A 15,511-nucleotide genomic window follows, 5' to 3' on the forward strand; every position below is an offset into this window, starting at 1 on the left:
TTCGTTTACATTTTTGGTAATGGCTTGTGGGGCTCCTGGTGAACATATTTTGGACCTGCTATCACGAGGGTCTCCATGGCTTAGAGTCTGCTACCTTTTTACTGCTAGCTAGGAACAAGCTTGAAGACCCCTATGACGCTCTGCTGCCAACCCTGCCGTTGACCTGGACTGCTGTCATACATGCTACGTGGGTGTCACCTATGTTTTAAAAGCTTGAGAAGGGCCAATATTTTGAAGAACTAGTGAAAGAGTTGTCTACTAATGGATAGTGTGAGTTCTAGCCAAACCAGTAGATTGACTTTGCATTTATGATGGATTTACAATGAGTGTTGAGTTGCTGTTCACAGACAGATTTTACAAAGCTTCTGAGCACACCCTAACCATTATGTCTTGGCCACTCCTTCACACTCTATTGTCAGTGTTGGTCCTCCTCTATCACACAATCAGGGCTTGTGCCTTGTCTTGTCTGTCCTACTACAATGCCTTTTCCCACCAATTACTCTTCCAGGAGAGGTGATCTAGCTCAGTGATTGAGTGTTCCCTGTTAAGATGTGGGAACCATATAGGGCACAATAACTGGTACACCAGCTCGGTCACTCATCCTCCTATAGTCGATAAAAGGCATTTAATTAAGATAGGAGCTAATAACATTTTTATTTACAGTGCTATGAAAAAGTAAAATCACAAGTACTCCATAAAAGACGTTATGCCGTGTTGGTACGTACGCTATAGGTTTAGTCTACTGTTTTACTTTATCTTTGTTAAGTCTCCTGGATTACTGTAGTATTTCTCGTTTCACTAATAGAGTGTCAATGTCTTCTATTCTGTACTATAGCAAATGATTAGCGTCTATGTTTTTTCCCTTACTGTTAAATTATTCCCTAAACTCTACTCTATGTTCTCACTGTATACAATAGAGAAGAATCAAGGCGCTCCTTCCACTACGTGCATTGTTTGCAGTGTCTTTTCCTCTATTGTTATCTAAGTTCTGCACCGCTGGTACAAAGTCCGCTTCTCGTGATTAATGGTCAGACAGTGAGCTGCGTGTGATGCACAGGCCTGGAAATCTAAGAGCTGCTGGACTGAGGATGCTTTGACTGATGAGGCATCCTGCTCCAGTGGAAGCAACAGAATCCAGAGAAAACGCTTCCATCTGGATGCTTCACTTCTTGTGTTTTGGGTTGGCTTTCTGGAAGCCACTTGCACTATTCACATACCGCATCCTGTTGAAAATGTATGAGAATTTAAAATAATGTTGCAAGTGGAATTGCTGTCTTCGCTATTGGTTGCGATGCAAACGTGGAGTTTAGCCTCTGCACTGCATCATTCCTATAGCATCTCGTGTCTTCACTGCTGCACATTTTAGCATCCAAATATTGGCCATGAAAATGTTTTATGAGGAGAATAATAAACTGGAATAACTGAAACGGTTACCCAACACACTTTTTTGCTGAGGATACGAGAAACCAAAAAACAAAAAAAAGCTCTCATGGCAGCAATCGAAAAAGAAGTTACATTTTCAACATGATAGATAGGAAACGTGCCTGTTTTTATTATGTTTTTCCATCCGTCTGTTCATGTGCATATACGCCAAGGAAACCATTCCATCGGGTGATATCTTTAGTTAGTTTTAGCCAAAACATTGCATTCTGTAACTTGTAGTTTGGTTTTTAGAATATTAACAATAGGTTTAAAAATCCAATTTTGCCGAGTGGGGCTTCCAAAAAAAAGGTCTGGCTCAAGGTGTTGCACTAGTCGTTAGGCATCTTGTCGAAATTCGCTGTAAGGCTGTGTTTAACCTGTGTCTTGGTGTGTGCTTTTGTGTTACCAGTGGACATTGGAGGGCGCTGTGCAAAACATGCATAATCTTGCTCTGTTTCTGATCCCTTTTGTGTTTGGAGGCACATTGTCTTCAGTTGAGACTGACAACACACCTGCATGCCTCTATATCCTCACGTTGGCTGCTGCTACGTAAAGTGTCCAGCTACCGTTTGGCGCTAGGTTTCTATGTTATACATGTACAAAATAAAATGTAAATGTAGCAAATATATGTGGTAGCTGCATATCAGCAGATCCTTCCACCTTGCACTTAAATCATTCACACACATCAGAGGAGGGGCTAAAAATACTCCTTTTGTCTTCCACAATGTCAAACACGACTATCTTAGCCTATCAAATTATTTTTAAGTTTGGCAGAGATAGCTTTTGAAGTCAATCGGAAAATATAAATCAATACATGATAATATTCAGAGAATGTGGCCGATGGTCCCCTCCCTCGGCCGTTGCTTGTTCCAGGCATCAATCACATTTTGGTTTAACAAACATTACAGGCATTCGGGATCGGACTGTCGGTCAGGACGTACGACATTTGTGTTGCATGCTAAAGAAATCACTAAGGCAAAGGAGTGTCTCTGGGGGTGGTATCTTAGCCAATGAGGTGGTCGGGACACGACTAGCCACTCTTGATGTCGGACAGTTCCCCAAAGAGGGCAAGAGGCTGATGGGTGACGTACTTTTATGTCCCCTCCCACTCCACAGTCCCGCACTCACCAGAGGTTGTTTCAGCAGGGCAGCGTGGCAGACCACAAGAGATTTAATTAAATAAAACCAGTGGTCTCCCAGCCATTATAGTTTTCCGTTTTCGGGGTGTAGGGTTGGCACAGATGCCACAGCCATGCCTCGGCAGAGTCAAGTCTGATTCATAGTACACGGCAAACGACTGCTGTGCGTGCACTCTGACCCGGAAGTGTGTGTGTGCGTGCACTTCTTGGACTCATGAACAGAGGCAGATGGAATGAGTGAAAACTCATTTACTCACCTACTCTGCCTGTGCTCTGAGTCTGAAGTGTGTGCAATATCAGTGTTATTAAGACAAAGCAACTGAGTGTTTCACTGTCTTTGGTGAAAATATCAGCATGCACTAGTTCTTCCTGATTGGTCGTGCAAACCTTTGTATATACTGAGGATCAGTAAATGACGGAGCACATCTGATTATGCACTAATGATTGCTTATGGAAAGAGCAAATCTTAACACACACTAGTGTTACTAAGTAAGGGTGAAAACATTAAAGGGTAGTTGTGGTGTAGAATATTGCACCTCCTGGAGGTAGTAACAATGGTAAGAACAGGAGAGTACCCAAGTTTGTGGATGGTGCAAGTGGTCAAGGTGCCTTACTACCCGTAGGCACAGAAAATGTGTATGGATATACACAAATGACAATGAACAGAAAAGACCACAGCACACAGTGTACAAAACAGTGATACATAAACAATTAAATCCAAAGTATGAATATTCTGTCGGCAAATGAAGCGCATCAATATTTCACGTTCCTCATAGGAAACATCTTTTATTTTGAACAGCAGTTTGGTAAATGAAAAGACACGTCCATCAAACACAGCCAACACGTGTTTTGTCACACATGTGACTTTTTCAAGGCTAGAGTATAGGCAAAATTGTAGAAAGTTCCGATTTGGGAATTTATACAGAAAGTATAAGCTGTTTTGATAAGTAGATAAATGCAGCCAGTGTCTAATTCATATGTCCCCAGGTAGGAAGTGTAGAGAACAATGACCAAGTATTATGTATATGTAGGAAGACCTTGGTAAGTCCTGGTGTAGTCCTGCCGAGCAGAGTGCCGCGTAACGCTTGCTTTGCGGAGTCAGTTAAAAAATGTTTTTAAAAAACTGACATTGTTCTCTACACTTCCTACCTAGGGACATATAAATTAGACACTGGCCGCATTTATCTACTTGTCAAAACAGCTTATACTTTCTGTATAAATTCCCAACTCAGAACTTTCTACAATTTTGCCTATACTCTAGCCTTGAAATAGTCACTTGTGTGACGAAACATGTGTTGGCTGTGTTTGATGGACGTGTCTTTTCATTTACCAAACTGCTGTTCAAAATAAAAGATGTTTCCTATGAGGAACGTGAAATATTGATGCGCTTCACTTGCCAACAGATTCTTCATACTTTGGATTTCACTGTTTATGTATCACTGTTTTGTACGCTGTGTGCTGTGGTCTTTTCTGTTCATTAGGGTGAAAACAGGACAATGCACTGGAGGTTTCTGATTGATGGGGTAAGTCTGAAGCTGTATTGTGCCAGTAACTCTTGACATATTGTTAGCATTCTCGGTACAATAGTCCTCCGTAAAGCTTAAGCTAAGGTCATGGGTGTAATTCCTACTATATTCTGTGAATTCTTTGCAAGATGGTGACCAACCCTAGTGCAATGCCTACACTTGAATAATTCTGGCAGTTCTCTTTACATACTATGGCTATTCGTGGCATAATAGTGTCAGTCGTCTCAGGTGTCGGTTTGTTCACTGTTACAATCTTTATGTATTTAGCCAGGCACTCAACCACCCATTCATCAATTCATGCACTTGACCTTTCGTCTAAGCACTCAAACGTTCATCTTTCATACATCCAAGCGCAATCACTCGACTATTAATTATCCATACACTCAGTCATTTGCTGCCCTTAGAGGGCGCAGTCCTTCGAAGCATTAATCGGGGCTTCTATAGAACACCTGACCCTGTGCTTCTCTGGCGCTCTGAGCTCTTCTAGCGCACATACCCCTGAAACGCCCCCACCCACCCCGCAGTACATCACTGTTGGACCTGGCTTTTTGACAGGGACATCCCCAAACTTTTTGCCTCCTTCCTCCTATTTTTTTCTGACCTGTTGTTGTTGGCTTTTGACCTCTGAGCACTTTACCACTGCTAACCAGTGCTAAAGTGCATATGCTCTCTGTGTAAATTGTACTATTGATTGGTTTATCCATGATTGACTATTTAATTTACCTGTAAGTCCCTAGTAGAGTGCACTACATGTGCCTGGGGCATGTAGATTAAATGCTACTAGTGGGCCTGCAGCACTGGTTGTGCCACCCACCTCAGTAGCCCCTTAACCTTGTCTCAGGCCTGCCATTGCAAGGCCTGTGTGTGCAGTTTCACTGCCACTTCGACTTGGCATTTAAAAGTACTTGCCAAGCTTAGAACTCCCCTTTTTTTCTACATATAAGTCATCCCTAATGTGTGCCCTAGGTAACCCCTAGAGCAGGGTGCTGTGTAGGTAAAAGGCAGGACATGTACCTGTGTAGTTATATGTCCTGGTAGTGTAAAACTCCTAAATTCGTTTTTACACTACTGTGAGGCCTGCTCCCTTCATAGGCTAACATTGGGGCTGCCCTCATACACTGTTGAAGTGGCAGCTGCTGATCTGAAAGGAGCAGGAAGGTCATATTTAGTATGGCCAGAATGGTAATACAAAATCCTGCTGACTGGTGAAGTCGGATTTAATATTACTATTCTAGAAATGCCACTTTTAGAAAGTGAGCATTTCTTTGCACTAAAATCTTGTTGTGCCCTTCAATCCACGTCTGGCTAGGTTTAGTTGACAGCTCCTTGTGCATTCACTCAGACACACCCCAAACACAGGGTACTCAGCCTCACTTGCATACATCTGCATTTTGAATGGGTCTTCCTGGGCTGGGAGGGTGGAGGGCCTGCCCTCACACAAAGGACTGCCACACCCCCTACTGGGACTCTGGCAGATAGGATTGAGCTGAAAGGGAACTTGGTGCATTTCTTAGAGACTCTTTGAAATCACCCCCACTTCAAAGGCACAACTTAGTATAAAACAGGGCCTCTGCCCTACCTCATCAGACACTTGCTGGAGAAGAAACCGGAACCAGAAACTACATCCTGCCAAGAAGAACTGCCTGGCTGCTCAAAGGACTCACCTGTCTGCTTTCTCCAAAGGACTGCTGTCTTGCTGTTGCCCTGCTGCCTTGCTGAACTCTTGTCTGGCTGTGAAAGTGCTCTCCAAGGGCTTGGATAGAGCTTGCCTCCTGTTCCTTGAAGTCTCAGGACCAAAAAGACTTCTGCCTTTCACGTGGACGCTCCGTGCGCCGAAAATTTCGACGCACAGCTTGTTTCGCGGCGAGAAAAACGCCGCACACCGACGCTGATCAACGCGACGCCCTCGGGACGATCGAGACTTCGACGCACAACCTCGCAAGGACAAAGCCGCCCGACTTCCAAGGAGAAATCGACGCGACGCCTACCGTGAGTGCGAAACTTTGACGCACGGTCTCGCAAGGACAACGCCGCCCGACTTCCAATGAGAAATCGACGCGACGCCTGCCGTGAGACCAAAATTTCGACGCACGGCCTCGCAAGGACAACGCCGCCCGACTTCCAAGGAGAAATCGACGCGACACCTACCGTGAGATCGAAACTTCGACGCGCAGCCCCGCAGAACGACGCGCAGCCGGAAAATAAGCAGGAGAATCCACGCACAGACCCGGGACATCTGGTAATCCCCGCGATCCACAAAAAGAGACTGTCTGCGCGCCGGAAAACGACGCCCGACTTCCCCGCGTGGAAAAGAACGACGCAAGTCTGTGTGTGCTGAGGAGAAATCGACGCACACACCCCTTTTTCCACGCATCTCTTCTCCTGTGGCCCTCTGAGGAGATTTCCCACCAGAAACCAGGTACTCTGTGCTTGAAAGACACTTTATTGCTTTTTAAAAGACTTAAAGACACTTAATATCACTTTTCAGTGATATCTTTACAAATTCGTATTGCAACTTTGATCGTTTTGACCTACAAGTACCCAGATAAATATTCTATATTTTTCTAAACACTGTGTGGTGTATTTTTGTGGTGTTATACTATGGTGTTGTATGATTTATTGCACAAATGCTTTACACATTGCCTTCTAAGTTAAGCCTGACTGCTCGTGCCAAGCTACCGGAGGGTGAGCACAGGCTGATTTTGGATTGTGTGTGACTTACCCTGACTAGAGTGAGGGTTCTTGCTTGGACAGAGGGCAACCTAACTGCCAACCAAAAACCCCATTTCTAACATTGGTGATCAGCGGTGAGGATAGGACTTGTGTTTGTGCAGTGACATACAGTAGCTAAGTATTTCACTACCTACCCACAGTGGAAGGTCAACTTGATTTTTCATCTTTTTTTTGGCTCTTGGTTCTCTGATGTCCTCCTGGATATACTATTGATATTTTGGACTTTGGATTTTGGTTTTTGCTGATAAGATCTTATCAAAATGGGATTGCTTACCTACTCATTCTTTGTTCGTACTGACCACCTCACTAAGGCTGACCTAAGGAAGCTTTGCAGACAATGGGGCCTTCCTGTAGCAAGGAGATCTACTAAAGCGGAGATGCTCCATCACTACATAGTCTGGGGGGAGGAAAGATGGGCAGAGAGAGAGGCAGCAAGAAACCAAATGACTAAGTACCCCTCAGATGAGGAGGAAGACTACTCAGATGAGGAGGAAGGCTACTCAGAGTTGGACAGTGACCCAGAAATAGATGAATGGCTCCGAAGTCAAAGGCGACAGGAGCAACAATTAGAGGAGTATCTTGCAGAGGTTGAGGCAAAAAGACTTTTAGCCCTGGAAGAAGAAAAGATTGCAGCTCAAGAGCTGAGCTGTAAAGAGCTGAAACTGGAGGCCGGAAGGGCTGAATCCAGTTCAGATGGTGGCAGCAAAAATCTTGCATCTAGTACTGCTGAAGAAGGGCACAAGCCCAGAGATGTGGTGCCCAACTTGAAGAAGGGAGTTGACACACCCCAGGCAGTTCAAGGGTATGAGGTAGTTCCCGTTATGCACAGGGTCCCTGAGAAGGATTGGGGAACTGGCACAGGGAGTCATATTCCTACTGGGGGGAGGGACACTTTACTGACTCTAGCAGAGAGTGACAGAGAAAAGGGTTCCCCCCTGGTGGACGTCCTGGATATAGAGTGTAGAGACATCCCAGAAGAGTTTGGGTTGAGTGTCAGGGACAGACAGAAACTGTCTCACCAGTCTCAAGAGGGTGATGTAGAGTGCTTTTCCAAGGCTGAGTTACTAGGTGGTTGGGTGAAGGGTACTGTGGTTAATACATGTGAAGGGCAGAGTGATGTAATTGCTGGAGAGCATATGTCTGGTCCTTATTTTCCAGAGCTACGCCAACACCAGGTGGAGTGTGAGTTCTCTGACCCCAGGGAACTTACAGTGGAGGCAGACTTTTGGGTGAGTACCAGAGAGTCTGAAGAGGCATTTGGGGGTGCTCCTGAAGGGAGTGGTCTAGGTGGTTCCCGACCAAGTGAGGTGGGAGAGGATTGTAGTGTCCCAGGTAGGTCTCAGAGCCTAACCTGTACCGTAGGGCCACCTTTTGAAGGAAGCCCCGCAGTGTCAGAAGAACTTGGGGGGATGACTGTAGACAGCATCCCAACAGTTCTGGTGTCTGGCAGTACCACTCCTAGTGAGGGGGTGCAGAAGTCCAGACATAGGGTTGAGAGGGGGTGGCAGACCCCAGTGGAGGATCTTGAAAGTCAGGGGTCAGCTCTGAGAGCAGAGCCCCCCAGGAATGACCCAGGTGAGACCGTTTCTGGTTTGGGGGAAACCCAGACTCTGCCGGATGGGCAGAGGTCGGGAGACCTGCGCCAACCAGACTCTTGTGTGGCCCTTGGGGACGGCGTGTCCCTTGTGGGGGGTGAGAGTGCCCCCCAGGAAGTCCTGGCATGCCAGGCAAAGATTCAACCTCAGGGTGGTGACTCTGGGTTGGATAACCGGGTTCAGAGGTTAAACTTTGACCTGGTGGGGGGTAGATGTGCCCCCCAGAAAGTCCTGGAATGCCAGGCAATGGCTCAACCTCAGGGTGGTGACTCTGGGTTGGCTTACCAGGTGAAGAGGTCAAACTCTGACCTGGTGGGGGGTAGGTGTGCCCCCCAGAAAGTCCTGGCGTGCCAGGCAGTTGTCCAACCTCAGGGTGTCGACTCTGGGTTGGATGGCCAGGTTCAGAGGTTAAACTCTGACCTGGTGGGAGGTAGGTGTGCCTCCCAGAAAGTCCTGGGGTGCCAGGCAATTGCCCAACCTCAGGGTGGTGACTCTGGGTTGGCTAACCCGGTTCAGAGGTCAAACTCTGACCTGGTGGGGGGTAGGTGTGCCCCCCAGAAAGTCCGTGTATACCAGGCAATGGTTCAACCTCAGGGTGGTGACCCTGGGTTGGAGAACCAGGCTCGGAGGTTAAACTCTGACCTGGTGGGAGGTAGGTGTGCCTCCCTGAAAGTCCTGGCCTGCCAGGCAATGGTTCAACCTCAGGGTGGTGACTCTGGGTTGGATATCCAGGTTCAGAGGTTAACCTCTGACCTGGTGGGGGGTAGGTGTGCCCCCCAGAAAGCCCTGGTGTACCAGGCAGTTGTCCAACCTCAGGATGGTGACCCTAGGTTGGAGAACCAGGTTCAGAGGTTAAACTCTGACCTGGTGGAGGGTCAGTGTGCCCTCCAGGAAGTCCTGGCGTGCCAGGCGATTGTTCTACTTCAGGGTGGTAACTCTGAGTTGAATGGCCCAGTTCAGAGGTTAAACTCTGACCTGGTGGAGAGTCAGTGTGCCCTCCAGAAAGGCCTGGCGTGCCAGGCAATTGTTCAACCTCAGAGTGCTGACTCTGGGTTGGATACCCAGGTTCAGAGGTTAAACTCTGACCTGGTGGGAGGTAGGTGTGCCTCCCAAGAAGCCCTGCTGTGCCAGGCAATTGTCCAACCTCAGGGTGTTGACTCTAGGTTGGATGACCAGGTTCAGAGGTTAAACTCTGACCTGGTGGGGGGTAGGTGTGCCCCCCAGAAAGTCCTGGCGTGCCAGGCAATTGCCCAACCTCAGGGTGGTGACCCTGGGTTGGGGAACCAGGCTCAGAGGTTAAACTCTGACCTGGTGGGGGGTAGGTGTGCCTCCCAGGAAGTCCTGGTTTGCCAGGCGGTGATCCAGTCTGAGGGTACAGACCCTGGGCTGGAAGACCAGGTTCAGGGTGTCCCCCCGGACCTGGAGGGAGGGGCTACTGATAACAGGGCCCCTACCATGTTGTCTTCTGAGGAGGCCACTCCTAGTTGGAGGGTGCTGGACCCCAGAAGGGAGGGCAGGGGGAGGGAAGCCTCACCCCGGGCCCTAGTCCAACCTGAAGGTACAGACCCCAGGTTGGAGGGCCAGTGGCAGGTTAACAGCCCTGCACTGGTGGAGGAATGGTACAGGGCGACTTCTGTAAGCCCCCTGGCCATGTTGGACTCTGGGGGTACCGCTCCAGGAGGGAGGGTACAAAGCCCCAGAGGGGAGGACCAGGTTCAGGCTGTCATCCCTGACCTGGTGGAAGGGAGAGTGGTTAAAGGGTGCCCAGCACCTGGGGCTACCGCCCCCCACTCTCCACAGCCACAGTGGTTGGAGAGCTTTGAGAGGCCTGGGGCCTGGCTCTCATCCCTGGCAGCTGTCAGTAATCACTGTGGCTTGCTGTCCGGGTGGACAGAGTTATCCCTGGGGAGGGGACAAGTGTCCCACCCCGGGGATAGAATGGGCAACACCACTGTGTTGGTCCTGGTGGTACTATCCTGCTCCTGGGATACATCTGTGAGCAATGTAAGGTTAGGTGCTGCACAGATGGGATCCGCAGGAAAGGAGAAAGGTTCCCCATGGATGGGCTTAGTGGGCCCTGAGAGTATGGACAGAGGGATCCAATTGGAGTCAGGAAGGCGAAGAACTGGAGCATGCCCCTGCTGTTGTGGGCCTGGGTCCTTGTTCTGTCGCCTCAAACAGGGAAGTACATCAGGATAGTGATTGTTCTCCCCTGGCTTTAGGCTGGTGGGGGGTCATGTTGGACCTGGCTTTTTGACAGGGACATCCCCAAACTTTTTGCCTCCTTCCTCATATTTTTTTCTGACCTGTTGTTGTTGGCTTTTGACCTCTGAGCACTTTACCACTGCTAACCAGTGCTAAAGTGCATATGCTCTCTGTGTAAATTGTACTATTGATTGGTTTATCCATGATTGACTATTTAATTTACCTGTAAGTCCCTAGTAGAGTGCACTACATGTGCCTGGGGCATGTAGATTAAATGCTACTAGTGGGCCTGCAGCACTGGTTGTGCCACCCACCTCAGTAGCCCCTTAACCTTGTCTCAGGCCTGCCATTGCAAGGCCTGTGTGTGCAGTTTCACTGCCACTTCGACTTGGCATTTAAAAGTACTTGCCAAGCTTAGAACTCCCCTTTTTTTCTACATATAAGTCATCCCTAATGTGTGCCCTAGGTAACCCCTAGAGCAGGGTGCTGTGTAGGTAAAAGGCAGGACATGTACCTGTGTAGTTATATGTCCTGGTAGTGTAAAACTCCTAAATTCGTTTTTACACTACTGTGAGGCCTGCTCCCTTCATAGGCTAACATTGGGGCTGCCCTCATACACTGTTGAAGTGGCAGCTGCTGATCTGAAAGGAGCAGGAAGGTCATATTTAGTATGGCCAGAATGGTAATACAAAATCCTGCTGACTGGTGAAGTCGGATTTAATATTACTATTCTAGAAATGCCACTTTTAGAAAGTGAGCATTTCTTTGCACTAAAATCTTGTTGTGCCCTTCAATCCACGTCTGGCTAGGTTTAGTTGACAGCTCCTTGTGCATTCACTCAGACACACCCCAAACACAGGGTACTCAGCCTCACTTGCATACATCTGCATTTTGAATGGGTCTTCCTGGGCTGGGAGGGTGGAGGGCCTGCCCTCACACAAAGGACTGCCACACCCCCTACTGGGACTCTGGCAGATAGGATTGAGCTGAAAGGGAACTTGGTGCATTTCTTAGAGACTCTTTGAAATCACCCCCACTTCAAAGGCACAACTTAGTATAAAACAGGGCCTCTGCCCTACCTCATCAGACACTTGCTGGAGAAGAAACCGGAACCAGAAACTACATCCTGCCAAGAAGAACTGCCTGGCTGCTCAAAGGACTCACCTGTCTGCTTTCTCCAAAGGACTGCTGTCTTGCTGTTGCCCTGCTGCCTTGCTGAACTCTTGTCTGGCTGTGAAAGTGCTCTCCAAGGGCTTGGATAGAGCTTGCCTCCTGTTCCTTGAAGTCTCAGGACCAAAAAGACTTCTGCCTTTCACGTGGACGCTCCGTGCGCCGAAAATTTCGACGCACAGCTTGTTTCGCGGCGAGAAAAACGCCGCACACCGACGCTGATCAACGCGACGCCCTCGGGACGATCGAGACTTCGACGCACAACCTCGCAAGGACAAAGCCGCCCGACTTCCAAGGAGAAATCGACGCGACGCCTACCGTGAGTGCGAAACTTTGACGCACGGTCTCGCAAGGACAACGCCGCCCGACTTCCAATGAGAAATCGACGCGACGCCTGCCGTGAGACCAAAATTTCGACGCACGGCCTCGCAAGGACAACGCCGCCCGACTTCCAAGGAGAAATCGACGCGACACCTACCGTGAGATCGAAACTTCGACGCGCAGCCCCGCAGAACGACGCGCAGCCGGAAAATAAGCAGGAGAATCCACGCACAGACCCGGGACATCTGGTAATCCCCGCGATCCACAAAAAGAGACTGTCTGCGCGCCGGAAAACGACGCCCGACTTCCCCGCGTGGAAAAGAACGACGCAAGTCTGTGTGTGCTGAGGAGAAATCGACGCACACACCCCTTTTTCCACGCATCTCTTCTCCTGTGGCCCTCTGAGGAGATTTCCCACCAGAAACCAGGTACTCTGTGCTTGAAAGACACTTTATTGCTTTTTAAAAGACTTAAAGACACTTAATATCACTTTTCAGTGATATCTTTACAAATTCGTATTGCAACTTTGATCGTTTTGACCTACAAGTACCCAGATAAATATTCTATATTTTTCTAAACACTGTGTGGTGTATTTTTGTGGTGTTATACTATGGTGTTGTATGATTTATTGCACAAATGCTTTACACATTGCCTTCTAAGTTAAGCCTGACTGCTCGTGCCAAGCTACCGGAGGGTGAGCACAGGCTGATTTTGGATTGTGTGTGACTTACCCTGACTAGAGTGAGGGTTCTTGCTTGGACAGAGGGCAACCTAACTGCCAACCAAAAACCCCATTTCTAACAATCACTTAGTGCGCTCTGTTGCCTTTTGGCACTTGCTGATTATGTGCTCCAGTGATGCACCTGTTGCTCGTGGCTATATCTGACAGCTGGTTATCTAAGCACAGTGACGCCCACATAGTTGATGATCTGTGTCCAAAGGTGCAATGTCTTCCGAATGACTTGAAAATGAGTGTCTGTGTGGTGGACTGATCTGCATCTTCTAAGCTTGCTTGAAAGGTGTGCGTGAGTGCATGCACTATTCATATGCACTTGTCAGAGTGTGTTGGAATATGCGCACTGACGGACTGCTCTCAGGTCCTCTGTCAGAAGGTGGAGGCGGTAGTGCTGCACAAGCGATGCGCAGGCGCAAACTTTGGCGCACAGGAAGAGTCCAGGGTTATAGCGAGGGCGCAGTCCCATAACTCTCACAGCAGTGAATGAATAACCTCAACTGCACAAAGGGGGTTGCTGTACCACCCCCACCGACCCTTGAGCCTCTCGCTGTGTAAGAGTCTGCTGTACGTGTGTGTGGAGGGGAGAGGTGCTTCGCTTAGTTTAGAGATCTGGAACGAGACGCTTTCCTTCTCAGAATTACCCGCACACACACACACACACATTCTCACAGGATAAGACACAGGCAGCACTTAAGAGACAAGCCCCAGCTCTCTGCAAGCTTTCGCTGACACAACCGCAGCGACCTGCAGTGCTGTGTCTTTTGACAACAGAGGTCCTCTCAGGGCCAACAGGAAAAGAGCGGCCCGCGCTGCGGCGAACATGAAAGGATGCGCCTGTGAACCAAGGGGAGGTGTAATTAACAGGGCTTGAGGCAGGGCACACTGCATCGGAGAGGGACTGATGGGTGTAAGGGAAGCAGATAGCAGTGCAGCAGAAACTTACACCCTCGAGGGAGCGCTGCGAAGCCCGTACGCGGACTGAGCTCCCGTCAGCACTGCACTAGTCTCAGTAGTGAACTGTTTACCACACGTGACCCGCGAGCTGCAAGACGCTGCAAACACAGTCCTCACGTCCCATTTTCATGCTAGGGTGACTGGGAGGTGAGCGCGGGTTCCTGCATAACCACTACTATATGAACTGCAACCTCCTGCCACAAATATAAACAAATACTCTATCAGCAGAGATGCATTTGACACCAATAGGGTATTTTACACCATCAGGTAAAAAGGCATCTTTGAGCCGCCGGGCTTCCCTGCACCAAAGGAACCCTGCTTAAGCCGCTCAATGCACTGTGCAATGCTAGAAGGTCGCAGTCTGCCTTTAGGATGGGAACTGCAATAAAGCGTGCTTGGGAGAACGGCTCACTGGAAGCCGCACTGCCGTGACATCTGCAGGGCTTTAAGCACAGGTTGTTTCCGCAGGTGAAGTTGTTGAGACGGAACAGTGCTCGGCCACTGGCAGTCGTGCTCCTGGGCATTGGCACGAGACAAAGCTGGGTATCGCCACCCGAGCTCCATCGTGAGCAATAGAGCAGTAAACAAAGCCGCGTCCCTGTATGCTGCCCTTTTTTTTCAAATTATTTTTGCATTTTCGCCAATAAATCACTGGACTGAGCTCAGAGCGCTCTGCCCCTTTTAGTCTGCCCGGTCCTGATCTGCTGCTCGGGTCTTACCTTGGCTCCCCTAGGAATGCAGGATGCCTCTGGTCCTACGATCTCTGCCGCTGTTTCATCTCCATCCTCCCCGAGCACCGTGCCGCCCAGCGTGCGAGCCACAGTGACAGCCCCGGGCTCAGCCGCTCATCGCCATTGCAGCAGACAGCCAGTGAGAGGGAGCGCGCACCGCTAGGCGAGGGGGTGAGGAGGCGACGGGAGCCCGCGGGTGCTGCGCCCTGCCGCCGCCTCCCAGCCCAGCCACCCTCAGCCGCGGGAAACGGACGCTCTCGTGCGGCACCCTCTCTTGTAGGGTGTCCGCATGGGCACTGGGGCACCAGAGGCAGCCTGTGGCAGGTGCCCTCCCTCCCAGTGCAGCAATGGTTTGGTCCAGCAGTAAGGGGGCGAGCCGCAGTCCGGGGAGGAGGAATACCAGCACACAGAGAGGGAGACGCACGGATAGGGCACGGGGCTGCAAGGTGCATGGATACAAGCCAGACAAACAGACATAGCATGCACTCCCGCGAGCCCGCAGCAGGCTCCGTCTCGCGCCACAGACGCGTCACGATGAGCCAACCAACTAATGGACGAGCCACATTTCTGTGTAAATGGACCCATAATGACACGAACATGTCAGTATAGCAGTACCATCGAGCAGTAATGCTTCTTGGGCCATTCTTGGCGTATTGGTGTATATCTTGCCACGTGAGGTGGTGATTGAGATGATGAGCGACACCAAGCTTGCAGTTTAGCATCATTTTGGTCCAATATTCACATGCGTTTGAAATCTATTGTGTGTGGGCACGTGGCTTGGCTGAATAGTTCGCTTTCACTGTTAACGTATGTATGTGAATGGGATTGGCACATCGGCGCGCGTGGCCGTGTGTACGTGCGTAAGGATGTGTTTGTGTGGGATGTTAGGGACACAGCTGTCTTGCCTTCCACTAATCGTCCATGCTTTTGTGCTTGCTTTACATTTTAGCTGGAGACGCAACGTACGCGCAGGGACTAT

At 49.3% G+C, this 15,511-nt stretch overlaps 1 protein-coding gene across 4 annotated transcripts in view; it reads right to left on the bottom strand.

The window, feature by feature from the left end:
• Positions 1 to 15,054, bottom strand: part of PPP1R9A (protein phosphatase 1 regulatory subunit 9A) — a 718,476-nt gene extending 703,422 nt beyond the window's left edge. For 2 of the 4 annotated variants that reach the window (XM_069211751.1, XM_069211753.1), the window contains exon 1: positions 14,521 to 15,054. The gene's annotated coding sequence lies outside the window, so the exon portion shown is untranslated. The remainder of the gene's footprint in view (positions 1 to 14,520) is intronic. The other 2 variants (XM_069211750.1, XM_069211749.1) reach the window with 1 other exon arrangement.
• Positions 15,055 to 15,511: the final 457 nt, after the last annotated feature.

Source organism: Pleurodeles waltl, chromosome 10 (assembly GCF_031143425.1).
Source record: "Pleurodeles waltl isolate 20211129_DDA chromosome 10, aPleWal1.hap1.20221129, whole genome shotgun sequence".
Lineage (NCBI taxonomy): Eukaryota > Metazoa > Chordata > Amphibia > Caudata > Salamandridae > Pleurodeles > Pleurodeles waltl.